Source organism: Galeopterus variegatus, unplaced genomic scaffold, assembly GCF_000696425.1.
Source record: "Galeopterus variegatus unplaced genomic scaffold, G_variegatus-3.0.2 Scaffold746, whole genome shotgun sequence".
Classification (NCBI taxonomy): Eukaryota; Metazoa; Chordata; class Mammalia; order Dermoptera; family Cynocephalidae; genus Galeopterus; species Galeopterus variegatus.
Window position 1 is genome coordinate 199,864 of NW_007726857.1, and position 25,328 is coordinate 225,191.

Below are 25,328 nucleotides of genomic sequence, written 5' to 3' on the forward strand. Positions count from 1 at the left end.
CAAATATCAAGTCACATGACTATCCAAATTTAGAACTTTTGTTTATGGAATTCACACAGCAAACATTTACTTTTCAGAAGAGTGGCTTGGATACTAACAACAAAGTGGTTATACTTTCAGAGCATTGGAGATAGAATTCCTACTTTGAAAGCCCAGCTTCAGCCAGCCATTCCTAGCTGTGTAGTCTTGAGGGGAAAGTCACTTCATCTTCCTGTAACACAGTCTCCTCATCTGTAAACTGAAGATAATTACCATCTCTCCTGTACAGGTAGTTGTAAAGACTAATGACTTGGTGTATGTTAAGTGCTTAGAATGATATTCTTCATATGGAAAATGTTATCTAAGTGTTGACAAGTATTAAGGTGATAGTGATAAATTTGGATTTATCCAGTCTTTTGTTGTTGTTGCTGTTCGTTAACAAATTTAATATTAAATGGCCCTTTCTGTGATGTTTACCTGAAAGTAGTTGTGACAGAAACTGTTTCTGGAAACTATTTTTACATGTTAAATAAATCTGTCATTTTCTTTGATTAATTATTTGGAGTCTTACAGTTTTATGATAAAGAATAATTGGTTAGATGTTTACACATTTTACATTTTAGGTGGCATCATTAAGTGTCTGAAAGGTGTGGTTTTAAAGGTTAGCACCACTTTCTCTTTCAGGGTTTTAGAGTAAGCCTCTGTGTTCTTAAACATTAATGTTGAATTTTTATGAATGGTTCCACAGACTGGTATAGTTTGATACCTTCATTTTATTTTATAAATACTAAGTAATGCACACCAATTTCTTATGGTTGTATAAAACATGGATTTGACAGAAAAATAAAGATATATTAAACCTTGCACAAATCACAATTTAGAGGTATGCATTTAAATACAACTGAGAATCTCTGCCCCATTCACAAGGCATCATGTTCAGTATTAGGACATGATAATTGATACCTTATTTTTCCAAGGATGTGAACATGTTCATTCTTTGACTTGGGTAGCAGCTGTGACTGCTGTGCACAGATGTGATAGACACTCCAGGTAAATGAGAGATTCAATGTTGTTTGTGTAGCAGCTGCTGATAATTGTAGAATATTTGTGCAGTAGCCCTCCTACCCTGCCCTTCTGGTATGTTCAAAGAGGTAAAGACTTCATTGTGTGAATTGGTTTTCTCTTGAGGTAATTGATTTAATCTTTGTTTCTCATTTTGTAGTAAAATGTGTTCGATTTTAATCCAACAGTTGTGCAGTTTCTGAAGGGAATAGACACTGTATCCCTGTAGACGAAATTCTCCTTGTGTGCTTCAGGTCATGAGGCTGCTAGTCTGTTTGTTTATATTACTGGGTAAAGTGATTAAATACTCCACCCCGTCTTTAGGTTATGCTACTGAAAAACAAGCTCTTGAATGGCAAAAGGCAGTGAGGAGACTCCTTCTTTTTATAGGAAAATTATTTTTTAAGCTTTATGTCTGAGGTTTTATACTTTTTGTATCTCACACTTCAATCACGTGTGAATTTTTTTCAAATTTGGCATGCTTGTTATTCATTTCCCATTCTTGTGTTTATTAATAATTTTCAGATTTTTATTTTAGGAGAAATTGTGTAAGTGCTGTGTGTGTGTGTGTGTGTGTGTGCACGTGTGTGGTTGGTTGGTTTTCTAAACCAATAACATGTTTCTGTGGTTCTGATTGTATCTGTTTTAACAAGCTCCTAAGGGCTTTGATTGGTAAAACTTCTCTTCAGTGTCTTCTCATTGATTTAAATCTTATAAATGAGTGCCACTAATATAGCAAATACTTACTGAGATCCCAGACATCATGGACGTTTGATAGGATGGTTCTTTCCATCTTAAGATAAGAATCACCTGAAGTGATTCTGACACTCCTGAAAGTGAATTAATATAGACAGTGCAACACTGGTGCCTGCCTTAAAATTCTTTGCCTTTGGTTACTATTGCTGAAGACAGGCAAAGAAAACAGAGTCTTGGGTCATGTTTATAACTCATTAAATTGGAAAACAAGATTGTATTATTCAAAATCAAAGAACTCATGTTTTGTTATCAATCATAAGCCTTGTGCCTTGCATAAACCATTGCAGGAATAATTTGAAGGACTTAATTCTTTGAAACAGCACATTTTGTGAATGATTATTTTTTTCAGCTATTTACTTTAAGACTATTGCTAAAATACTATCTTATGAATCTATTCCTTGGAGAAAATGAGTTTTTGTCTAGATTTAGGCTTCTAGCTAGAGTAGTAGGACACATATATTAGAATTTCTACATTATTATATTGTTACAGAACTTACGTAGCATCCTGTACCCCTTCCAAAGAGAACGTAGCATCCTGTACCCCTTCCAAAGAGAATTAATTTTTAAAGTACTAAAACAACTATATTACATATGGTGTTGTGGAATGGATTGTAAGATCAGTGAGGCTTCTGTTTATATAAGTGGGTGTAGTAGGTGTAGGAAACACTAGAGTTGGTAGGGTCTGGGGCAAACTTTTTCTAAAGGGCTAGCTTTTATTCTGCTTCAGTGATGGTTGCCTTGATGAATGTGGGTTCACTCTTACCTGCCTTGATGAATGTGGGTTCATTCTTACTAGATCTTCTGACTTTTAAAGAGAAATAGGCGGCTGGCCAGTTTGCTCAGTTGGATAGAGCACAGCCTTGTAACAAAAAGGTCAAGAGTCTGGATCCCTGTACTGGCCAGCTACCACCCCCTATCCTCCAAATAAAGAGAAGTAGGGCATCTAGATTTACATGTGAACTCTGCTACTTTTCAAATATTGGCTACTTGGGGTCATATTCATGAAGTCTGTGCCCACTCCTACTTTCTGGAGTGTTTCCCCTATGTTTTCTTTAAGGAGTTTTATTGTTTCAGGATGTATATTTAATTCTTTAATCCATTTGAGTTGATTTTGGTATATGGTGAGAGGTACAGATCTACATTCTCCTACATATGAATATCCAGTTTTCCCAGCATCATTTGATGAAGAGGCAGTCTCTGTACTCCAATGTTTATTGCAGCACTATTTACAATAGCCAAGAGTTGGAACCAGCCCAAATGTCCACCATCAGATGAGTGGATAAGGAAACTGTGGTAAATCTACAGAATGGAATTCTACTCTGCTATAAAAAAGAATGAAATACTACGATTTGCAACAATGTGGATGGACTTAGAGAAAATTGTATTAATTGAAACAAGTCAGGCACAGAAAGAGAAATACCACATGTTCTCACTTATTTGTGGGAGCTAAAAATAAATAAATAAACACACAAACAAATAAAGGGTGGGGGGAAGAAGACACAACAATCACAACAATTACTTGAACTTAAGACAAGTGAACAGATATGATGGGGGGAGGGGAGAGAGGGAGGGAGAAAGAAGAAAATGGGTAAAGGGTCAGAAAAATCAACTACAACGTATATTGAGAAGTTAAAATTTAAAAAATAAAAATAAAAAAATTAGCTTCTATGTCAAGCTCTTTTTTCTATAATTATTTAATAATGAATGGCTTATAGAAAAAAAGATGTGCAATATCTTTCTGTAAAACCCTTTGGTTTCTAACTCTAGGATTAGCCTGGGCTTTAATATATATAATTATCATAAGTCAATTAAGAAAAATAAAAATAGAAACAAAGAAGTGAAAAAGAGAGTAGAATAGTGGTTACCAGAAGCAGGGAAGGGGAGTGGGGTGGGGAAAGGTTGGTAGAGGGGTACAAAGTTATAAAGTTACAGTTAGATAGGAGGAATAAGTTCTGGTCTTCTGGGCCGGCCCCGTGGCGCCCTTGGGTGAGTGCAGCACTTGGGAGCGCAGCGGCGCTCCCTCTGCGGGTTCAGATCCTATATAAGGATGGCCGGTGCACTCACTGGCTGAGCACGGTGAGGGCGACACCAAGCCAAGGGTCACGATCCCCTTACCGGTCACAAAAAAATGACACACAAAAAAAGTTCTGGTCTTCTAGGGTGACCGTAGCTAATAATATTGTATCGTGTATTTCAAGATAGCCAGAAAAGAGGATCTTGAATGTTATAACCACAAAGAAATGATAAATATTTAGATGATAAGTATGCTAATAATTCTGATTAGATCATTATACAATATGTGCATGTATTGAAACAACAAACTGTACCCCATAAACATGTACAATGAAAAAAATTTTTAAAAATTGATGCACAATTAATAAAAAATAGTATGCATACCTCTTCACTGTTCTCTTCAATGACTTCTGACAATTATATACAACTGTGGTAATCACCACCAAAAACAAGGTTTAGAACATTTCTTTCACCCCATGAAGTTCCCTGGTGCCCCTGTTCAGTCGATTCCCCATTCCCATACTTGTGCAACTGTTTTCTGGAACTTTATTTTATAGAGCAAAGAGATTGTGTCTTTACACCAGATGAAGCCAAAGGGTTCATTGGCAATCTCTTGCTATAAAGCAAAATAAAATGTACTCATTCCTTTGGTCAGGGGAAGAAGGGAAGGGAAGTAATATTTGTTAAGTGCTTACTCTGTGCACACCTCTTTGTATCCATTATTGAATCCCTCTGTGCAAAAATTCTATGAGCTTTTAATGCAACTCATAAAACTTGCATTTTCTAGATGCAAGAACTGAAGCTCATAATGAATAGGTGACTTACCCAATGTCATGCAATTAGTGGCCAGGGCGAGAATGAAAAACTAGAACTATAGTTTTACAAATTAGTTTTCTGCTGCTATAAACCTGGGGATATATTTTTGAAAACTAATATTCTGATGATAAATGGTTAGTAATACATGATTATAACAATATCTAAAATACTTTCATCATTTGTTAGTTGCCTGACACCATTCTGAGATATTTTGTCCAACCTCAAATTCAAATTTATGAGGTTGTATTTTTATAGCTATTTCACAGATTACGAAAATGGGGATTAGCAATATTCAGTGCCTTTCCCAAATTCATTTATCAAATTAATCATGCACCTGGAACTTACAGCAGGGGTCTTTACCTTTATTTTTTTTTGGTGGCTGACTGGCATGAGAATCTGAACCCAACCTTAGTGTTATAACACTGTGCTCTAACCAACTGAGCAAACCAGCCAGCTGGGGGGGTCTTTAACTTTAAAGTGTGCTTTTTATAAATTTATTTTGTTATATTTTACTGTTGTAAAGTTGCTGATTTTTATTTTGAAAGAAAATTATTCTTAAAAAGAATGTGTTATTTATTAGGTGACACATGTTCAAGAATTGCAAATATCAAGTAATGAACATAAAGTATGAAAATATGCAAACAGTATGAATGAAAAAAGGTTATATTTTGTGTATAAATGTAATATAATACTAAAAAGATAAACCAATTTAAAGTGAAGTTTAGGTGTATAGCATATTGCACTAAAGGGTGAGTTCTATAGTCCAGTCTTTAGATAATTAGCAATTTAAGTTTTTGCCCTTTTGGTTCAGAGTTGAATAGTGCCAGTTAATAGTACCTTTGTTCTCTCTCATTTTTTAACCAGTTGGGAAATTTTGATCAAATTGTTGTTTTTAGAATTGTCAACGCTAATTTAGAAAGTGTTGCTAGGTGGAAAAGGCAGAGTTTCCATCCACATCTCCTTGAAAAGGTGGAGTTTCCATCCCCATCTGTAGAGGGAGAAAGTGGAGAATCAAGATCTCCTTCAAAACAAGAGCAAGGCTTGTTCTAATGACTTGTCACTTGGGGAGAAAAAGTTGCATATGTGCATACACATAACTGTGAATAGGGGCAAAGGCCTACAGAAGGGCCCCACACTGGAGTAGTGACTTTCTCATATTAATAATTCTGTCCGAGTTGAGTCTATGAGTCACTGAAAGCTGTCCTCTTAGCAGTTCTTTCTCTCCTTTAAGGGGAACAAATAACAGGAGGAGAGAGGGCAGAATCTCCTACCTTAGCACTGCTCCTAAGAGTGGAAAGGTTGGTGGAAATACACCAGCACTTGCCTGGGAGGGTGGCAGTGGAAAGGAGGGAGGCATGGAAGGGGCCCTCTATATAATTGTTGCTCATGGTTTTCAAACACCTTGAGGCTTCAGTTTGAGTGAAAGAAAAGCTTTTGCATTTTAAGTGTTTTTAAAACTTCATTAGGGGATACTTGATATGCTTAACCTGTTTGTTCACTTGAGTCTGCTGGTAGTGTGTTAATTCAACCTGGCACCATAACTGCATTTAAAATTCACAATAAAATAAAAACCATTAGTTAAGGCATCAGCCAGTAATAAAAGTAAGTCTGCAAAGCTTGTACTTCAGTGAAAAATGGAGGCTGTTGAAAGTGAGAGATTAATGGAGTAATAAAGTAGAAAAATTAAAATGCGTATGTAAAACTGAATGGAAAAATAGTTCTGAAGATATACCTTGTCTTAAAAGGGTTCTGGAACCTTCCTGTTATCATTAGGTTGTGATGCTAAAGATCATGAAATCAAGGAAAAAGGAATACGCACAATCAACTTCACTGAATTAATAGTAGGGTACTTCAGTTTACTGTCTTATTTAAAAAATTAATATCATGGAATACATAATGCTATTTTGTTATTCATTTGATTCTTTTTTCTTTACACTAAGGTAAAATATACATTTGTTCGGCAATTTCTTTTATTTTATTTTGATTGAACATACAAAAGAATATTCCTTCAAATTACGTGGCTCCAAAGTAAATTTCAAGAGATCAATTTTAAGTCAGGAAAATGGAAAGTTTTAAACGTTGCTCATTTCTAATTTATTTTGCTGAGAGGAGAAAATGCTAAAGAAGAAAGAAATTCACACCTGTGAGTTACTTTTTTGTAAATCTGTTTGAATTCAGTACATTAAGAGATGCTTGGTCTACTGTGTGGTTCAGTATCTGGGGTCAGGACATCTGATAACCAAATTTGGCTCTGCCATTGTTGTACAACGGGTCAAGTCATTTAAACACCTTTTGTTCCCTCTCTATCAAACAAATTAAAATGTAGCAGAGTAACCCCTGGAATACATTACCAGAATCTTATCTGTTCATTGTTTATGTGTAAAAATTAGCATAACAACTATTTCCACTGTAATACTTCCCTATTGCTGTACAGCAATAATCATTCATCATATTAAAAAAAACTCTTCCTTATGTACACAACTTTCTTAATAAATCACGTATAGCATAGTAGTGTTTTCATATAATAAGAACTTTATGCCTCAAAGAGGTTGGAAGGAGAGGGAAGGTAGATTGCTGGTAATTCATTGATTTGGTCTTGGATTTTAGATGTTATATGGACATTTTCCACAAAAATCTCACTTCCACCATCTTCCACCCAAAAAAATGAAAAATAGGATTTGGTTGTCCCATAAATCATCTTTCCAAGAAAACGAGCTGTTCTTGCAATAGGATGGCAGATGGAGCAGCTTTTTACCAGTGGGGGGTTTTGTTCTTTGCTGCCAAGGATATTGAGGAAAGAAGGAATTATGCTAATTTATCTATTTTTCTCCTTTGCAAGCAACTTTACATCTATAAGGAACTCATTCACACATTTTGGGATCTAAGTTATTATTTTTTTTTTGGTACTTGGCATGTAGGACAAATTATGGGCTGAATGTATATGCACTGTTTAACCTTTAAACGTAAGATATAAATGCAATATACTGTTAAAGAATCTTCTGCTGGTTGAATTTCAAAAAGTCATGGGAAGGTTAACGTCTAGAAAACATCAAGATAGTCTCTCTTGCTGCCTCTTTCTGAGATCCTACGCAGAAGTATGAGAACTCTTAGAAAAGAAGAAACTTTATTTCCCCTGACTAAAACCTGATAAATAAAAATACATAAAATGGATCAACTCTCATTCTGATTAACCAAAGATTACTTATTTATTAAATAACCATATTTGCAGAGGAATAAAGTGCTTAGGCTCTTGGTAAACTATACCTACTGTACTGGTTTCTGACATGTGTATAGATAGTTTTGCTGTCTTTCCTGACTTTATGTAACGGAGGCTTAAAAGCCGAATCTGTTTTCTCTCTGTGAAAATCAATACCAATTTTCCATTTTTTGCCAAGGGCATGGGTTATTCCAGGGTGTAGTCCAGTGATCAGTCCATTAGGACACATAATTACATCCTGCTCTTTGGTGATTTCAAAGAGAATATTTTGTGACAATTATTAGTTTTCTTAAGTAGTTACATGTGAATTGAAATTGTAATATCAAATCTAAAATCCTCTGGGTTTTTTTGGAATAAAGATACCATGTGAAAATGGTGAGCATCCTCATTACAATGACCACTTTCTGGGAAATTCTATTTCCGTGCCCTCTAAGATCAGTTTTTAAAAAAAAATTTTTCTTTGTTCCCTTTTCTTTCATCTGCTGCTTTTTACTTGTTGATAGAGTTTGGATGTGTTGTCTCCCCAAAGCTCATGTCAAAATCTGATCCCCAATGTGGCAGTATTGGGAGCTGTTTAGGTCATGGGGGTGTGGATCTCATGAATGGATTAATGCCCTCCCTGCAGAGGAGAGGAGTCAGTGAGTTCTCCCTCTATTAGTTCCTGCAAGAGCTGGTTGTTTAAAGGAGACTGGCACCTCTCCTCTCTCTTTCTTGCTTCCTCTTGCCATGTGGTCTTGCACCCACCAACTGCCTGCCGCTTTCCACTGAAGTAGAAGCAGCCTGAGATCCATGCCAGATGCAGCTGTCCCAGAGTCGTGAGCCAAATAAACCTCTGTTCTTTATAATTACCCTGTTTTAGGTATTCTGTTATAAGCAATTGAAATGGACTAATATACTTGTCCCACATCAGGGGAAGATAATTGAATTAACCCAGTGAATTACCTCAGGCTGAGTGCTTGTGGACCCTACAAATTTAATGCCTCTAAATAAATTATGTGAGTTAAAAAGAAGTGAGAAAAAATGGAATGTGTATATTCCAGTCTAGGTTGTGATTTCAGATGGTAGTTAATATCTTAGGTGTCATGTTACTTTGATAGAGAGAAAATAAAAAAGGATATCCTGATTTTAGGTAAGGACACATTTACTTTATGCCAAATTTCAACTTCAGGAGAATAAGTCTTCTGTTTTCTGTGCTCCTCATCCTGACTGCTGAGTGATGCTGACAACAACAACAAAAACAAAACCCTAATTTTTTTCTCTTCTTTCTTTTTTTTTTTTGGTGGCTGGCCAATACAGGGATCAAAACCCTGGACCTTGGTGTTATTAGTACCATGCTCTAATCAACTGAGCTCACCCTAAAGCCCTAATATTTTTAGAGTATTATTCAGGATAGTATAGGCTATGTTGCAGTGATAAATAAGGGTTTTAAAACCATAAAGAGTTGTTTCTTGCTGGTATCTATTGCATGCCAGGTGATTTTCTTGGGTACCTCTTCTCCGAATGATGATTTGTGGAGCAAGCTTGCTTCCATTTTGTCATTACTCCTTTCTCTGCTTGCAAGGTTGCAGTGGTAGTGTTAGAGCTGAAAGACTGGGAGCGGTATTTGGAGGACCAGGTCTGACCACATTTTATAAACCAGAAATCAGTCACTTGACCTGTAATCTCACTGCAAAGAGACCTGGGAAAAGTGGTCTTTCTGTATGTGCAGGAAGGGGAAATAATGTGGCAAAGAGGCTACCTTGCCTCTGCCATAGTTAGTGCTCCTCTCCTGTAAACTAACATAACACAACATATGCTTTGGTCCTCAATGGCACTTTCAAGTCATGTTACTCATACTTAGATACTTTATGTACCCTAGTGTTCAGAAAACATTATTAAAAATTTAGAAGAATGAGGTTGGAAGACCAACAATACCTGACTTCAATAATTATTGTAAAGCTATGGTAACCAAGACAGCTTGATATTGGTGAAAGAATAGACAGATTCTTTTTGCCAAAAGATCAATGGTTAGGGTAGTGTAAATGCTCTGGTTGATACTGTAATGGTATATATTTGTTATTACACATTTGTACAAACCTATAGAATGTACACGGTGGACTTGGGGTGATGACGTGTTAATGTAAGTTCATCAACTGTACTAACCAGCTGCCAAAAAATGAATGAATTAATGGATGAATTAGTGAATAAATAAATGGCAAAAGATCTGAATAGACCATTCACCATAGAAGATATACAGGTGGCAAGTAAGCATATGAAAATATGCTTAGCATCAATGTTATTACAGAATTACAAATTAAAACCACAATGAGATATCACTATGCACTATTTTAGAATGACTAACATCCAAAATACTTACAGCACCAAGTGTTGGTGAGGATATGGAACAACAGGAACTCTCCTTCATAGTTAGTGAGAATGCAAAACGGTATAGCCACTGTGGAATACAGTTTGGTAGTTTCTTTCAATACTGTTAACCATATGATCCAGTAATCATATTCCTTGGTATTTACCCCAAATGAGTTGAAAACATGTCCACACAATACTCTGCACATGAATGTTTATAACAGCTTCATTCATAATTGCCAAAACATGGAAGAAGTTAAGATGTCTTTCCCTCAAAAGTTGCGTGGATAAACAGTTTACAATGGAACATTATAATGTTCCATTTTAATCCATACAATGGGATATTATTCAAAGATAAGAAATGAGCTATGAATCCACAAAAATACATGGGGAAATCTGAAATGCTTAGTGAAGTTGAAACATTGAGTGACTCCGATACTGCTTAGTGAAACAATCTACGCTGATTCCGTACTGTATGAATCCAACCAACTAAATGACATTTTGGAAAAGGTAAAACTATAGAGACTTCAAAAGATCAGTGGTTGTGAGGGGCTCATGTGGAGCAGGGAGGGATGAACACGGGAGCACAAGGGATTTTTAGGGCAGTGAAAATATTCTGTACATCACTGTAATGGTGTACACATTTGTAAGAACCCATAGAATGTACAACACAAAGAGTTGTAGACTTAATGTAAAATATGGCCTTTAGTTAGTAATAATGTGGCAATATTGGCTCATTGTAACAAATATACCACACAAATACAACATGTTAATAACAGGGAAAACCCTGTTTGCCTGCAAGGGAGTGAGTGTGGTGTTATATGGGAACTCTGTACTTATCTTTTTCTTTGTTGAGTATGAACCCACCTAGCATGTACTAACATTGTGTTATATGGGTGAATCCACCCTGATTTTTACCACCTTCTGCCATGTAGTGATCTCATGGGTACTTTAGCTTTCCTACTTGCTGGAGATGAAGAATTTCTCATCCTGTTAGCCTTGAGAATTTTAGGAACAATATTGTTGTTGTTAATTCTGTTCATTTTACTTATAGCCTAGTGATTCTCAGTCGGAACCTTTGCTTGCCCTTCAGGAGACAGTTTGCAATGTCTAGAGACACTTTCATTTTGGTTGTCACAACTTGGGGTAGGGGGTGCTACTGGAATCTAGCGAATAGAGGTAAAGGATGCTGAAAGACACGCACAGGACGGCTTCCCACTACAGAGAAATATTCACGTTGGTAGTCCCATGGTTAAGAGATCCTGCTTAGCCTTCTGGTTTTCCATGCTTTGTTGGAAATGGAATCTATTTTCTAATCATGGATATCTCTCAATGATATTCATTCAATGGGTACTTATTGGATAACTGCTGAAATTAGAAGGTGTAATTAATGTTTTTAAGTGTGAATGTGCACATGGGGACTTGATCTAACCTGGGGTAAGGAAGAATACCTAAGGAAAAGGACAAGTGGTAGTGAAGTTTTTAAGAGTAGGGTGGGTATGGGTGTAGAGAGGAAAGAGTATTCAAAGCAAAGGAACACTGCCTGAGACTGACAAGGGTCTACTGGTCTACTTCTTAACAGGAGGAACTTCTAATTTCTTGTCCAAGTTCTTAATTCATAGGTGCCTTGTCCCTAGATCGCCTCCCTTCTGATATATCTAGTTTCCAAGGATGGTATTTGCTTCTCTGCTCCATTGCCAGGATACAGGAGTAATGACTGCTTTATAGGTACCCTCAAACTACTCATAGGAACAAAGTGAAACTTTCACTGTCTAACCTAGACTAGCTACAGATGCAGTGGTGGTGAGCCTCAGGATTTAGTCCAGAGCTCTGCAGAAAGCCTTCTTCTATGAGGTCAGGATCTAAGCCTACCAATGACAGTATTAAAAAGTGGAGTTCACGTGATCTTGGTGGAGAATGAAGGGCTGGTTGCAGAGAGGCAGGGAACCAGAGCTCGATTTGATGTCATGGATATACAGATTTAATAACATTTTTTGTTTTTCCTGCAACTCCTAGAACCAATGAAAGAAAGTTAGGGAACTAGAGGCATAATAGGAGCCATACTTGGGTGGGTATTTTAGGGCTTTTGGCAGCTAAACCCCATAAAGTCATTTTCAGACATATTTCAGTCTTAGTCAAGCTGCTTCAAGATGACATGACTCCTTGGCAGCCAGTTAAATGCCACATGAACGTATAGATTGTCTGCTGCCCCTACCCCCCATTTTTCAGATATGTATCATGTAAGATTACAGTTGAGAAGTATCATATTACTCTTTCACTCATCAGATATTTATTGAGCATCTACTATGTGCCAAGACTGAGGTACTGGGATATAACAGCAAACAAACATTTGTTTCTGCTCTGATGAAGCTTCATTGTATTTGAGGGAGACAAACTATGAGAAAATTACAAATAACTTACTAAATGAAATAATTCCAGATAGTAAATACAATTTAAGTAGGACAAATGTTGGGGATGTAGAGTGATTTGGGAATGAGTCTCAGGTAGGCTCTATTATGAAACGAGATTTGGGATAAGGCACAAATGATAAGAAAGAGTAAAACTTCTTGATAATCTGGAGGAAGAACTGATGCAAAAACCTGAAACAAAAACAAATTGGGCTATATCAGGGGCAGAAAAGCCAGTGTGGCTGGCATTCACTGTGGTAGGCCAAGTGAGGTAAAAGATAAAGTTAGGGAGATAGGCGGGTCTAAATTAAGGTGGTATCCCAAAATGCCAGGGTAAGAATTTTGGATTTTCTTCTACTTTTTCTGTAGGGCATTTTGGAGAGTTATAAGAATGAAGAATAACATATCTGATTAACATTGTAAAAAGATCATTCTGGTTGCTGGCTGGCTGGCTGATGAACTGGGGGTGCGCTGGGAGTAAGAGTAGAAGGCGGGAGATTAGTTATAAGGGCACTGCAGTTTTCCAGGTGAGAGATAATGATAAGTTGCTAGGATTGTAGAAGTAAACTATAGAAATAACTGGTTTGATTCAGGAAGTGATTTGGAATTCTATTCAGTTACATGTCATTTTCATGTTTTTAGGACTGTTTACCTTGGGATCATTTAAAATATTTGTCTCTTTTTTTTGCCATCATATCAAGTGGCTGATATATACTTACACAGGTGACCCTTGAACAACGTGGGAGTTACCTCTTGTACAGTAGAAAATAAACATAAATTTTGACTTCTAGCCTTCTGTTGACCAGAAGTCTGGTCAATAACAAACAATAACAAACAGTTACCAATAACAAACAGTTAATTAACACACATTTTGTATGTTGTATTTATTACAAACTGTATTCTTAAAATAGGCTAGAGAAAATAAAATGTAAAGAAATCATAAGGAAGAGAAAATACATTATAAAGACACCTAAATACATTGTGAAAAATTCTGTATAAGTGAATCACACAGTTCAAACCTGTGTTGTTTAAGGATCAGTGGTACAACAGTCTTCCTTTCTTTGTCTGTCTCTCTCTATCTGTCTTTGTCCTCTTTCTTTTTTTATATTTCTGGGTGCTTTGCAAAAAGACGTAGAGAATTTTAGGCCACTTTTCTTCCTGATAATACAAAAATTGAACAGTATAGTTTGATTTCTTTTAATAATTTTCCATAAGGCTTTGAAACTTTTAAGCTTTCACCCATTTACCTTTTGTGGGTATTTATTTTGTTATCTAGAAAGTAAAAGAGAGAAGAAAACCCTGAAACTTGTGTAAACGAAAGCACTGTGACTTGTAAATTCCCTTTATCTCTGAAAACTTCAGTCACTCTCTGATTGTGTAATTGTTCTGTTATAAACCACAATGCTGGATTGCATGTTCTTCAAGCCCATTAATATGTTTCTTAGAGCTAAATCTGAAAGAGGATCTGGCAGACCAACATCCTAGCTACCTGTACTGCTAAAGTAGCAATTATTTTAACCTTTTAAAATATAAAGCAGATTTTTGGTAGAAACATGAAAGTATACTAGCAGATTGTAAGACACGTTCAACCCAAAGATTAATAGGATCCTTACAAAGGCTTTTCACCATGTCATAATTCAAAGAGTGGTTAGAGTACATTCATTACATACTGCAGGATCCTTAAGGGGTTTATGGAGAGCTGGAAATGGATTTCACTACATCAGAAGCTATTAACTTTTTTTTTTTTCCTTCTTGCATAAGGCATACCCTCGTAGATTTTTCTTTGTGCACTGGATTTGGTTCTTTTTTGAAGAACCCAGTAAGATGAATTGTGAAATGTGAATGCACATTAGTGGAGAGCAAAGTAGCTTGTTTCCCAGTCATATTTTTCATTGGGGAAGGAAAGGCAAAGGTTGAGGGTTGTAGCTTCTATCCAGGGTAGAGTAACCAGTGTCTGCCGTACCATTATCTCAAGTTTGTTTTGAGGATCAAATGATGTAGTGCTTGGAAAAGTTTATGAACATGCAGTGTTGTAATGTCATTATAGTTTTCACGATCTGATTCACTACACAAACTGTCTGCTGAAGTCTTGTCACTCCGTGCTGTGAAATTAGCCCAGGCCATTCTACAACATAACAAAGGCACTGTGAATATAGACTTTGATAAATTTCGTCAGACTCCTGCATCAGTGTAATGGCTCTGTGCCACCCCAGTACACTACACCTCTAATTACGGTGCACACCACAATTTTGCTTGGTTACAAACTCTGCAAGATTGCAAAAGTGAAAATTTCCTCAGCTAAATTTTCTATGATTTTTCCTTGGTAAATTTAATACTCCAGAGAATTTAAAATATTTTAAATAATAGAATTTTTATGTTGACAGTTACAATACTAATTAAATCTCATATTTATTTAGCAATTATTTGTTATCAGATATTTAGCAAGTTCTATAAATTCATTCTCTAATTAATCCTTACAGCAGTCCTATGTATTACTATGCCCATTATAGTGAAAAGAAAACTGAAACTTAGAGATATTAAGTGGCTTTTCCAAGATGACAACTGGTGAATGGTGTAATGAAGAACCATGATGCCTGGTTCTAAAATGTGTACACTGAAACATTCACTACCTTTTACAGCCTCCCCAGCATCATTTTTTGTTAAAAAATCTAAAAATTTGTTAGATAGGAATGTAGCATTTCCTGAAACTGGAAAAATACCACTCAAAAAAAATACATGGTAATCTTTTGCTTCATTTTGGGGAAAGAGTGGTCCTCCCTATAATCACTTGGTATAAATTACTAAGTAGTTTGATAAATAAGTTCACACCAGCATTACTTTCTCCCGCACATGCCCAAGGTATTTAAAGCTTTTCTTTTATCTTTTAATTCTGTTAAGAGTACTGGACATATTTATATGTTTATAGTTAGATCCAAGATAAGGATGGGAATGTGTGGCTAATTCCTGAAAATTGACTTACTGTATTAGTCTAGAAATTCTACACCCATGTTTGCAGTTGTTGAGCAGATCTGAATATGTGAAGAGCCGAATATGTAGAATCAACGTACTTTAGATTCAAGTCCCAGCTCACTATTTGCCAGATTAATGAACTTAATTATTAATAAAGTTGTTTATAATCTGCTTGTGAGTGCTTTGTAAACTATAAAATGCTATATAAATAATATGATCAATGATATTATTATGTAATAAACTACTGATCCCTAGCTACTGGATAAAGTAAAGTATTTTTTTTAAATATAAGAGCTTCTGGGCCAGCCCGGTGGCGCACTGCTACAGTGCGCCGCTTGGGAGTGCGGCGGCGCTCCCGCCGAGGGTTCGGATCCCACATACAGACCGGTTCCCACTCACTGGCTGAGCGAGGGGCGGGCGCGGCGCCGAGGGTTGCGATCCCGTTGCCAGTCCCGGTCCGGTGCGGGTGCGACACTGAGGGTTGCGGTCCGTTGCCGGACACGAAAAAAGACAAAAAAAGGAAAAAAAAATAAAAATAAGAAATAAATATAAGAGCTTCTAAAATATGGGCATATGCTTTGAAAAATTGTTTCCTCTCTGCTGTGAACTGAATTGTGTCTCCCTTCCTCATCCCCTCCAAATTCCTGTGCTGAAACCCTAACCCCCAGTATGACTCTATTTGGAGATAGTACCTGTAAGGAGGTGATAAAGGTTAAATGAAGTCCTAAGGGTGTGAGGCTCTAATGTGATAGAATTAATGCTGTTTTAAGAAGAGGAAGAGGCACCAGAGCTCTTTGTCTCCTCCTTCAGGAGACACAGTGAGAAAGTGGCTATCTGCCAGCTAGGAAGAAGCCTTCACTTGGAACTGAATTGGCTGGCACCTTGATCTTGAACTTCCTAGCTTCCAGAACTGTGAGAAATAAATCTCTGTTGTTTAAGCCACCCAGTCTGTGGTATGTTGTTATAGAAGGCTGAGCTGACTAATACACCCTCTTCAATATGCTAATGTATCTAAGGATAGTTGTAAACTGTTGCTTTGTCCCCCATGGATTTGTCACCCTTCTTCTTCTGGGTGATGGAAATGCAAAGGATTACTCAAAGCCCATCTCTTCTGAGCAGTGAGAGACCCCGAAGTGGTAAATCTCCCGCTGGAACCCTCAAGCGAGAGGCATCACTTCCTTGGGAAATTAACCCTGAATTGGGGTTCTCTTTCTGCATTTATTTTCCAGACCAGGAAGTTACAGGAAGAGAACATAGATGGGGTTATAGTTTAACTATATAGGCTGGTAACTTTCAGTGAAAACAGCCAGATGACATTCTCTTAGACAATTAAGTGATCTTACAGCAATTTCTCAGTATCTTTGCATAACAATCAGTAACTAGTCTGTTCTTGAGCCAGCAACCTTGGTGTGCCACAAATCTTTATCTTACACCAGAGACTTTATAGCCTGCGGAAAATTTCCAGTCCTCTGCAAGGTCAATATTTGAAACTGCAAGGCTTTGGAAAACCAGGCCCTGTGAGGTACATATGCTTTATAGTATATTCCACAGTAAACAACTAAATATGAGTATTAAGTTACTAACTGTATTAGTTTCCTATTGCTGCTTGTATTAATTAAATTTCTCTAGAGAAGCAGAACTAATGGGGGGGGGAGAGAAAGAGATTGATTGATTTTAAGGAATTGGCTCACATAACTGCAGGAGCTGGCAAGTGTAAAATCTGTAGGTCAGGACAGCAGGCTGGAGATTCAGGTGAGAGTTGATGTTGCAGTCTTGAGTTCAGCCTCTGAAAACTCAGGCAGAATTTCTATGTAACATCCTGGAGACAGAATTCCTTCTTCCTTGGAAAATTTTAAGGCCTTTGCTCTTAAGGCCTTCAACGTACTGGATAAGACCTACCCATATTATGAAAGGTAATCTGCTTTACTTAAAGTCAACTGATTTTTTTTTTTTTTTCGCAAGATGATTCTTTACTCATGTAAGTTTCTGAAATTTAAAAAAGTGGAATACAACAAATAACTACGATTACATTACTTAGAAATATATATAAAGTTACAGACATGTACTGGTGAGAAGTGTTTTCTGAAAAAACTGAGAGGTGAGGAAAAGGCCTCTCTACTAACGAAGCTCCAAGACTAGAAAAGATAAACCAAACAAAAACTCAGCCTTGCCTCAACCAAAGGAACTATCTTGCAAAGTAAGTAACCCGGACCTCCCCAAATCTCCCACAAACACGTAAGAGAAGTTTTGATAGTTGCTAACGAACAAACACAGAAGATCGTCAGGAAGTCAACTGATTTTAAATGCTAATCACATCCAAAAAATACCTTTACAGCAACATCTATAGTAGTGTTTGGCCAAACAACTGATCATCATAGTCTAGCAAGTTGATTCATAAAGTTAATCACATTGCTGTAACAAATTACTACCAATTTCATTGCTTAAAACATCACACATTTATTATCTTGCCATTTTGTTAGATGCCTGAAATCGTTCTCACTGGCCTAAAACCAAGATATGGACAAGGCTAAGTTCCTTCTGGAGGTTCTAGGAGAAAATCCATATCCTTGCCTTTTCCAGCTTCTAGAGGCTTCCTTCACTCTTTGACTCATGGCTTCATTCCTTCATCTTCAAAGCCAGGTCCTTCTAATACAGTCTTCTCTCTAGTTCTCTCACTTCTACCTCCTCCTTCCATTATAAGGGTCCTTGTGTGGTTTAAGACAAGGACATCTTTGGTTGGCTATTCTCTGCCTGCCACACTTACTGATCTTAGTGGAGAAAGACGCATACAGCCATTGTTGAGACCAGATCTTGGAGTCAGACCACCTGAGTTGGCAGTCCCAGCCCTTCCTCTTTCTAACGGGGCACATCTAGCAGCTGACTTAACTTTGCTTCGCCCCATTTTTCTCATCTATACATTGAACTAGTAGTTTTTGAGAGGATTAAATGAGTTGATACTTGTAAAGCACCTAGAAAAGTGATTAGCACTTATCAAGAACTCAGCACATTATCTGTTTTTACTTTGATGATAGATTTCAATTGTGATTGTTTTAGAGAATTAAAAGGGATATAAATTGGTCAGAAGGAAGGAGATATATGTACATATCAACAACTTGTTCTGTAGTTTTTCTTTAGGTTTTGTGCAACACATGATAATCCACTTTTTATATTTTAAGTTATCTTTTAATCTAGAGACATGGTGACATTTTCTATAGATACATATGTGCATATATATATGTTTGTGTATATATATATATATATCAATTATACTTCAAATTTTGGAAACGTGTGCCTGGAAATGGAAACACATAAAAGCATTACCAGAACAGTTAAGAGTGTATTAAAATAAGAGTATTTGAATGAGAGGTTGATTTGTTCTGATTTTCTCCTGATTTGAAGGAAGAGGCAGGAGTTTTAGAAGAAGATTGTAGTAAGGTAAGTTTGGTTATTTCTAAGAATGAGTAGCCCTATAATTAAATGTGTAATCTTCAGATTAGAAAATCAAAAGCAAACAAGATTAGATTGCAAAATTAACTTTAGGCATAGATTTGTTTTTGTAATTTTTATTGTTGGAAACGAGAAGTTATATGTCCAATATTGCACTTAAAAGAATTAGGACTTGGCCGCTTAACAGGCAGATATTAAAGCAGCAAAACGATATATCTTTTTTATATTGAGTTCGAAAATATTTACAGAACATTTTGTTATGCATTTCGTAGATTTTAGATTTATGACCGGAATGGCCATATATGATTATTAAGCTTTCTTGCATTTTTCTGTCTTGGCTCTCATTATTCCTCTTTATGACAAATACTATGAATTTAGTACTTACACTGGCATAGATGGGAGAAGCTCAGGTTTCACTAATCACTTGGGGTAGTATATTCCATTAAATCACATGTTAAATAGAATGTTAAATTCTGAAAGCCCCAGATAATATCTTTGTTATAATAGAGTTCATATTGCAAAAGTTGTGGAACTCTGGCATTAGATTGCTTTACCAAATGCACTGCTGAAAAATATCATATAGAAAACTTAAAACAGATTTTGTACTCTTATTTTTGTTTATGTTACAGTGCAATATTTGGATATTAACATATGCACATATACTAAGGCAGTAGTACTTTTGAAATGTGAATAGAAAGAGCTTTCTTAGTAGCTCAATAGAGAAGCATCACTTTAAATGTTGTGTGTGAATTCTCATTTAATAGTCTTTTTTCTTCAATTCATATTTTTCATTTAACAAATATTTGTAGAACATGTTCCAATAATAATTCTAGGTGTTGCAGGACAGGCTAACAAAATAGAAAAAGTTCTGCCCCTGTGCATTTTATACTTAGCGTTTTTATTTTTATTTTTTGGCTAACATGATAATTCCTTGCTATCTTTCTTGCAAATGGTATGGTAGTATTCTTTTGTTATTAGATATATAAAATAAATGAGAGGAATAAAAATATACTTAACATAATCAAATTATTATGTGAATAGTTAATTTTAACAGGATTAAGTAGCATACTGTTAAATAGAAAGAGAAGAGAGTCAATAATAAGTTATTGATTACTGCATATTGCAGAGAATGTCTCTTTAAGAATACTAGAACTTATGATATTGAAAAGTATAACGTCCAGATAAGAATTTTAAAAATATGGTGACAGGGAAACTGGGATCTAGAGAGTTAAGTTATTTGCCCATGATTATACATATGAGAAATCAGGGCCCTCAGCTGAGATTGGAAACCAGATGTGTGTGATTATAAAATCTATGCTTTTAAAATGAAATCTGACCTTTTAGACTTTATATTACTCATTGCCTTGAGTTACATGTTCTCAGTGTCTGAATGCTGTTAATATATACATTAGGAGGAATTTGAAAGTCTCTTGGCCACAGTGTTTATATATACTATCAGACACAAGGAGTCCTCTGACCTCAGAACCATTATAACTTATTGAAATCCCCATGCAGTGAGTAAAACAGACTTGTTTGTCTTCATCTCAATGAGAATTCAAGGAAATAACATGATTTGCATATATGTTTCAAATGAACACTTACATATTTGAGAATAGTATAGGAAAATAAACATTTTTAATCATGAAATTTAATTTTGAATTTTTATAATTATGAAAGCATTTTTTAGTAGTTGTAATTTACTTGTACCTTTTTCTCCTTAATTTCCACATGCTTTGAAAAATTTTCTCAGCATTAAAAAATTTTTTTTGTTAATCTGAAAAATGCATATTAAAGAAGATCTTTTAATAAGCATTTCTTGAATAGTTACTATTTGCCAGGTGCTGGGTATAAGAGGGTGAATTAGCCAGCTTCTTTCCACCAGGAGCTAAATACCTAGACATATATTCATATCACATTAAACGTTGCATGAGACACAGAAGGAGATTCCTGATCATTTTCTATATATTATTAGATTTTTCAATATAGAAAGTGTATATAATCATGGTGACTTTGATTTACTTTCAACTGTTATAACAAAACTCAAGAAAAGTTTAGGTAGCAAGCTAATATCACCTCTAATAGTGACTATAATTATGTTAATGTGGTGAAATCAATGAACTTTCACTAGACAGGTTTTATTTAGAAGAATTTAATTTTAATTATGAATTGTTTTTACGTTGTTATCGATCTCCACCTAGCCAATTATGCTAGTTAAAAAATATAATTAGAAAAATAAAGAATTCTAAATTTATAATTAAAATATATCTAGCCAAGAATTGTCTAAGATTTGGTATTTTCCAAGAATGGTATTTTTTGCCATAGCATTTTTATATTCTATACACAATAAGCTCTAAAATTCAAACTAGAATTTAAATTTACATAAGCCAAAACTTTAGGAAATATATAAAGAAATAGAAAATCTGAAGAAATAAGGTACAAAAACATATTTAAAACCTTTTTTTTTCCTGAAGAATATCCACAGTCAACAGAAAGCCGTATAGTTACAGAATCTCATTTACAATGGTGTATAATGAATCAATATTTTGATAAGCACAAGGCTAATAAGCCATCCAACAGAATTTTTTTTCAGGAAAATCTAAAATAAAAATATTTGGAGGAGTATATCTGTGAGGTTGAATGTAATTCAAAAAGTTCATGGAAAATGAAATTAAAAGATAATATGATGAGCCAGGCATGTAAAGAGAAATACTGCATGTTCTCCCTTATATGTGGAAGCTAAAAATGCTGATCTCATACAAGTAGAGAGTAGAATAGTGGTTACTAGAGACTGGTGAGGGAAGAAGGGAGAGGGAGATGGGAGAGGATGCTTAATGGACACAAAATTGTAGAAAGAGGGGAAGAATAAGATCTAATGTTCTATAGCAGTATCTGGAGACTACATACAACAAATTACTGTATAACTTCAAGTAGCTAGTTGAGAGGATGTTGAATGTTCCCAACATAAATAGGTGGTAAATTTTTGAGGTGATGGATATGCTAAATACCCCGACATGATCATTGTGCACTGTATAAGTGTACCCAAATATCACATTGTACGTCATAAATATGTGAATTTTCATGGATTAATTAAGAAAAAATAAAAAGAAAAATAAAATCAGAGATAGAAGTAGATTACAGGTTACCAAAACTGGGGGAAGGAATGATGGAAGTTATTGCTTAGTGAGTACAGAGTTTATGTTTAGGATGACAAAAAAGTTTTGGAAATAGAGGTAGTGGTTACACAGTATTGTCAATATAATTAATTCCATGCAATTGTGTGTTTAAAAATGGTTAAATGGTATTCCTTATGTTATATATATTTTACCACAATTAAAAAAATGGAAAAAAAGTGGTTCTTGTAGAAATAGAGAGTAGAATAATATTTACCAGTGTCTGGGAAGGGAAAGGGGGCAGAGGGAAGAGATGTATTAACGGGTACACGTTGTGTATCACAGTGTTATACACATAATGGGTAACAGATTTGTAGGAAGAATAATTCTGGTGTTCTAGACTGACTGTAGCTAATAATATATATTGTGTATTTCTAAATAGCTAGAAAAGTGGATCTTCAATGTCATCAGCACAAAGAACAGATAAATATTTAGATGATGGATACACTATATAGTCTAAGGGAATCATTGTAGAACATATGCCTGGATTGAAACAACACACTGTATCCTACAAATATGTACAATTAAAAATAAAAAAGATAATATGAATCTTTCTATAACTTTTTGAAGATCCCCTCATGTTAATGAAGAACAGAGCCATCATTATTAAAATTAAAATTTTTCACTAAAATATTTAGTTTTTGCTTTCAAGATGAAACAGCTAGTGTTAGGGAGAAAATATATTAATTTATGTGTTTAAGACTGGTGGATGGGTAATTTTCCCAAAGAAGCTAGGTTTGTGTTGGAAATTTTTAAATTTTCCTCCTTTTGGGGAGCTATTGCTCAGATGCTTTGGGGTAAATTTTGCATGCAGTGTGTGTTAAGATTGAACCATGCAACTCTTACTGACATTAATGGGAATCTTTCAGCTACATCTGCTCATGCTGTGCTGAAAATGTACCCCCTAGTGTTTTAGTAGTTTTTCAGCTATTACAGATGCTAAAATAAAGTTATGGTCCATAGTATAAATATATATTTAGGCAGTTTAAAAAAATATTTATTTGATATAGGGTTATGTGAATTGTTATATAGAGCTCAAGCATAATACTCTACATTTTAATGTTGAAAATAGTGGTGTTCAGTGAACAAAACTATATATTTTACTTCAAACAAGACACAGATGCTATGCCTCACTTTAAGTTCATTTTATTCCTTACTATGATTCTGAAAAAAAGCTACTACAGCACAAAGTGAGAGTGCCCGATGGATTTGCTAATATAATGCCTTGTGTTGGAAGTATTCTTAGAGCTTCTTTTTCCCCATTGTTCTTTATTATAATTTGCGTACCTTCAAAGCTTCAAAAGCATTCTATCACAATGTGTATAAACTACACTGAGTTCTACTTAGTTTTTTTCCCTTTATTTTGCTGGTCAAGGTACATAAATATATCCCATAAAATGTGCTTCTACCTTGTTTTCTTTTTCATTCTAGTATTAGTAGATGTTTTATCATTAAAATGCTTCGCTATTGCATCTTTCTTAAATGCTCAAATTAGAGAAATTCAACCTTTTGCAAAATTACTATATCGGATATTTACTATATTACATATAGTAAATATAATGGTTGTGGATGGTATTATTTATAGATCCTTGTGGCCTTATTTATAGTCAACAGAAAATAATTTTTTGATTTCTAAAGAATGATGATAGAATATTTCTTATTTAAGTTCTTTTTGGTTAGCAATATCCATGTAAGAAACATCTTAATTTTTGCTTTGGTTGTTAGTGTTTTGTACTTAAGAAACTTTGATATAGGAAGTTTCTGAAGAAATACAAAAAAGAAAATGTAATCTGAAAATATAACTATATTAAGTGAGATGGAACATCATAGTTGTATAGTCTAAATTAAGAAAAATGAAATGGATACTATTGAAAGTATCTTTTTACTTTGGTAGAAGAATCATAGAATAACTCCATAATAGACTTAATTTACAAAGTTTAGTTTTCCCCATGTAAAAAACTTTTTCTTTCACTCACTTCATTGATGTTATTGAGTATTACTCTCTGGAGCTAAAATACCATTAGATACTCTCCGTAATAGAAAGATGAAGAAAATACTCGGGATTGGAGATAAATTACATGCCTAGGAATGGTGAAAAATAGTTTAGACTTGTTGAGTTCAAAGTGCCTCTATATGCCATAAAGAAGTATCATGTAGTCACATTAAAATTAGAAGTCTGCAGTGTGGGGGCATAGTCAATTCAAGGGACTGATTTTGGAGTCATGAGCATAAGATGGCAGTTGAAACTCTAGGATTGGAGTACGTCACTAAAGAAGAGCAAGTAGAGTAAGATTTGAAAAGTTTGGAGAAATAACACGAACAAAGAAAACAACAAAGAAAATTTGAAGAGTTAGGAAGAGATTGTGGAAATGTTGAATGAATATCTAATATTCTATAGTGTTGTAAGCATATAGACTGAGAAATGACAATTTAATTAGTAATCTATGAGTATGTTCAGTAGTTTTAAGGAAATAGAACTTAGACTATATAATATTGAAGCATGAATGTAGAAGTGAAGAAATGGCAGGTACTATTGATTGTCAAATATTAAATTGGCAGTAAGAAGAAATCAAGTACAATGGTAGAGTAAGATGAAGCAGGAGTTGTTGATTTGTTTCTATAATACTTTGTTGTTGATTTGTTTCTACAGATTGGCAAAATTTGCATACATTTATTAGTAGGAAGGTCTTTTAATATATACTCCAAACTGGGTTACTTTTGACAGTAAAAAGGGACGGCAGGCATATACTGTGCCTGATAAACTAGGATATAAAGATACCCCATTTAGAGGTTGAGGGAATGAAGTTTAGTAATTTTTAATTCTAATCTTTTGGAAGGACAGGCTGGGGTAGCAGAAAAAGCTTTCAGGGTCTGACAAAGAGAGCAGAAACATTGTGACATTTGTTCCTGAGATAATTGGATCCAGTGATGCTTTCCCAGTTATTGATCATATGCATAGGCAAAACTTGTAAGGCCTATGCTAATAATTTCATTACGTTTTAAAGGGTATCTTCCTGGGCTGGCCCGGTGGCGCACTGCTACAGTGCGCCGCTTGGGAGTACGGCGGCGCTCCCGCCGAGGGTTCGGATCCTACATACAGACTGGCCGCTCACTGGCTGAGCGAGGTGCGGGCGCAACACCGAGGGT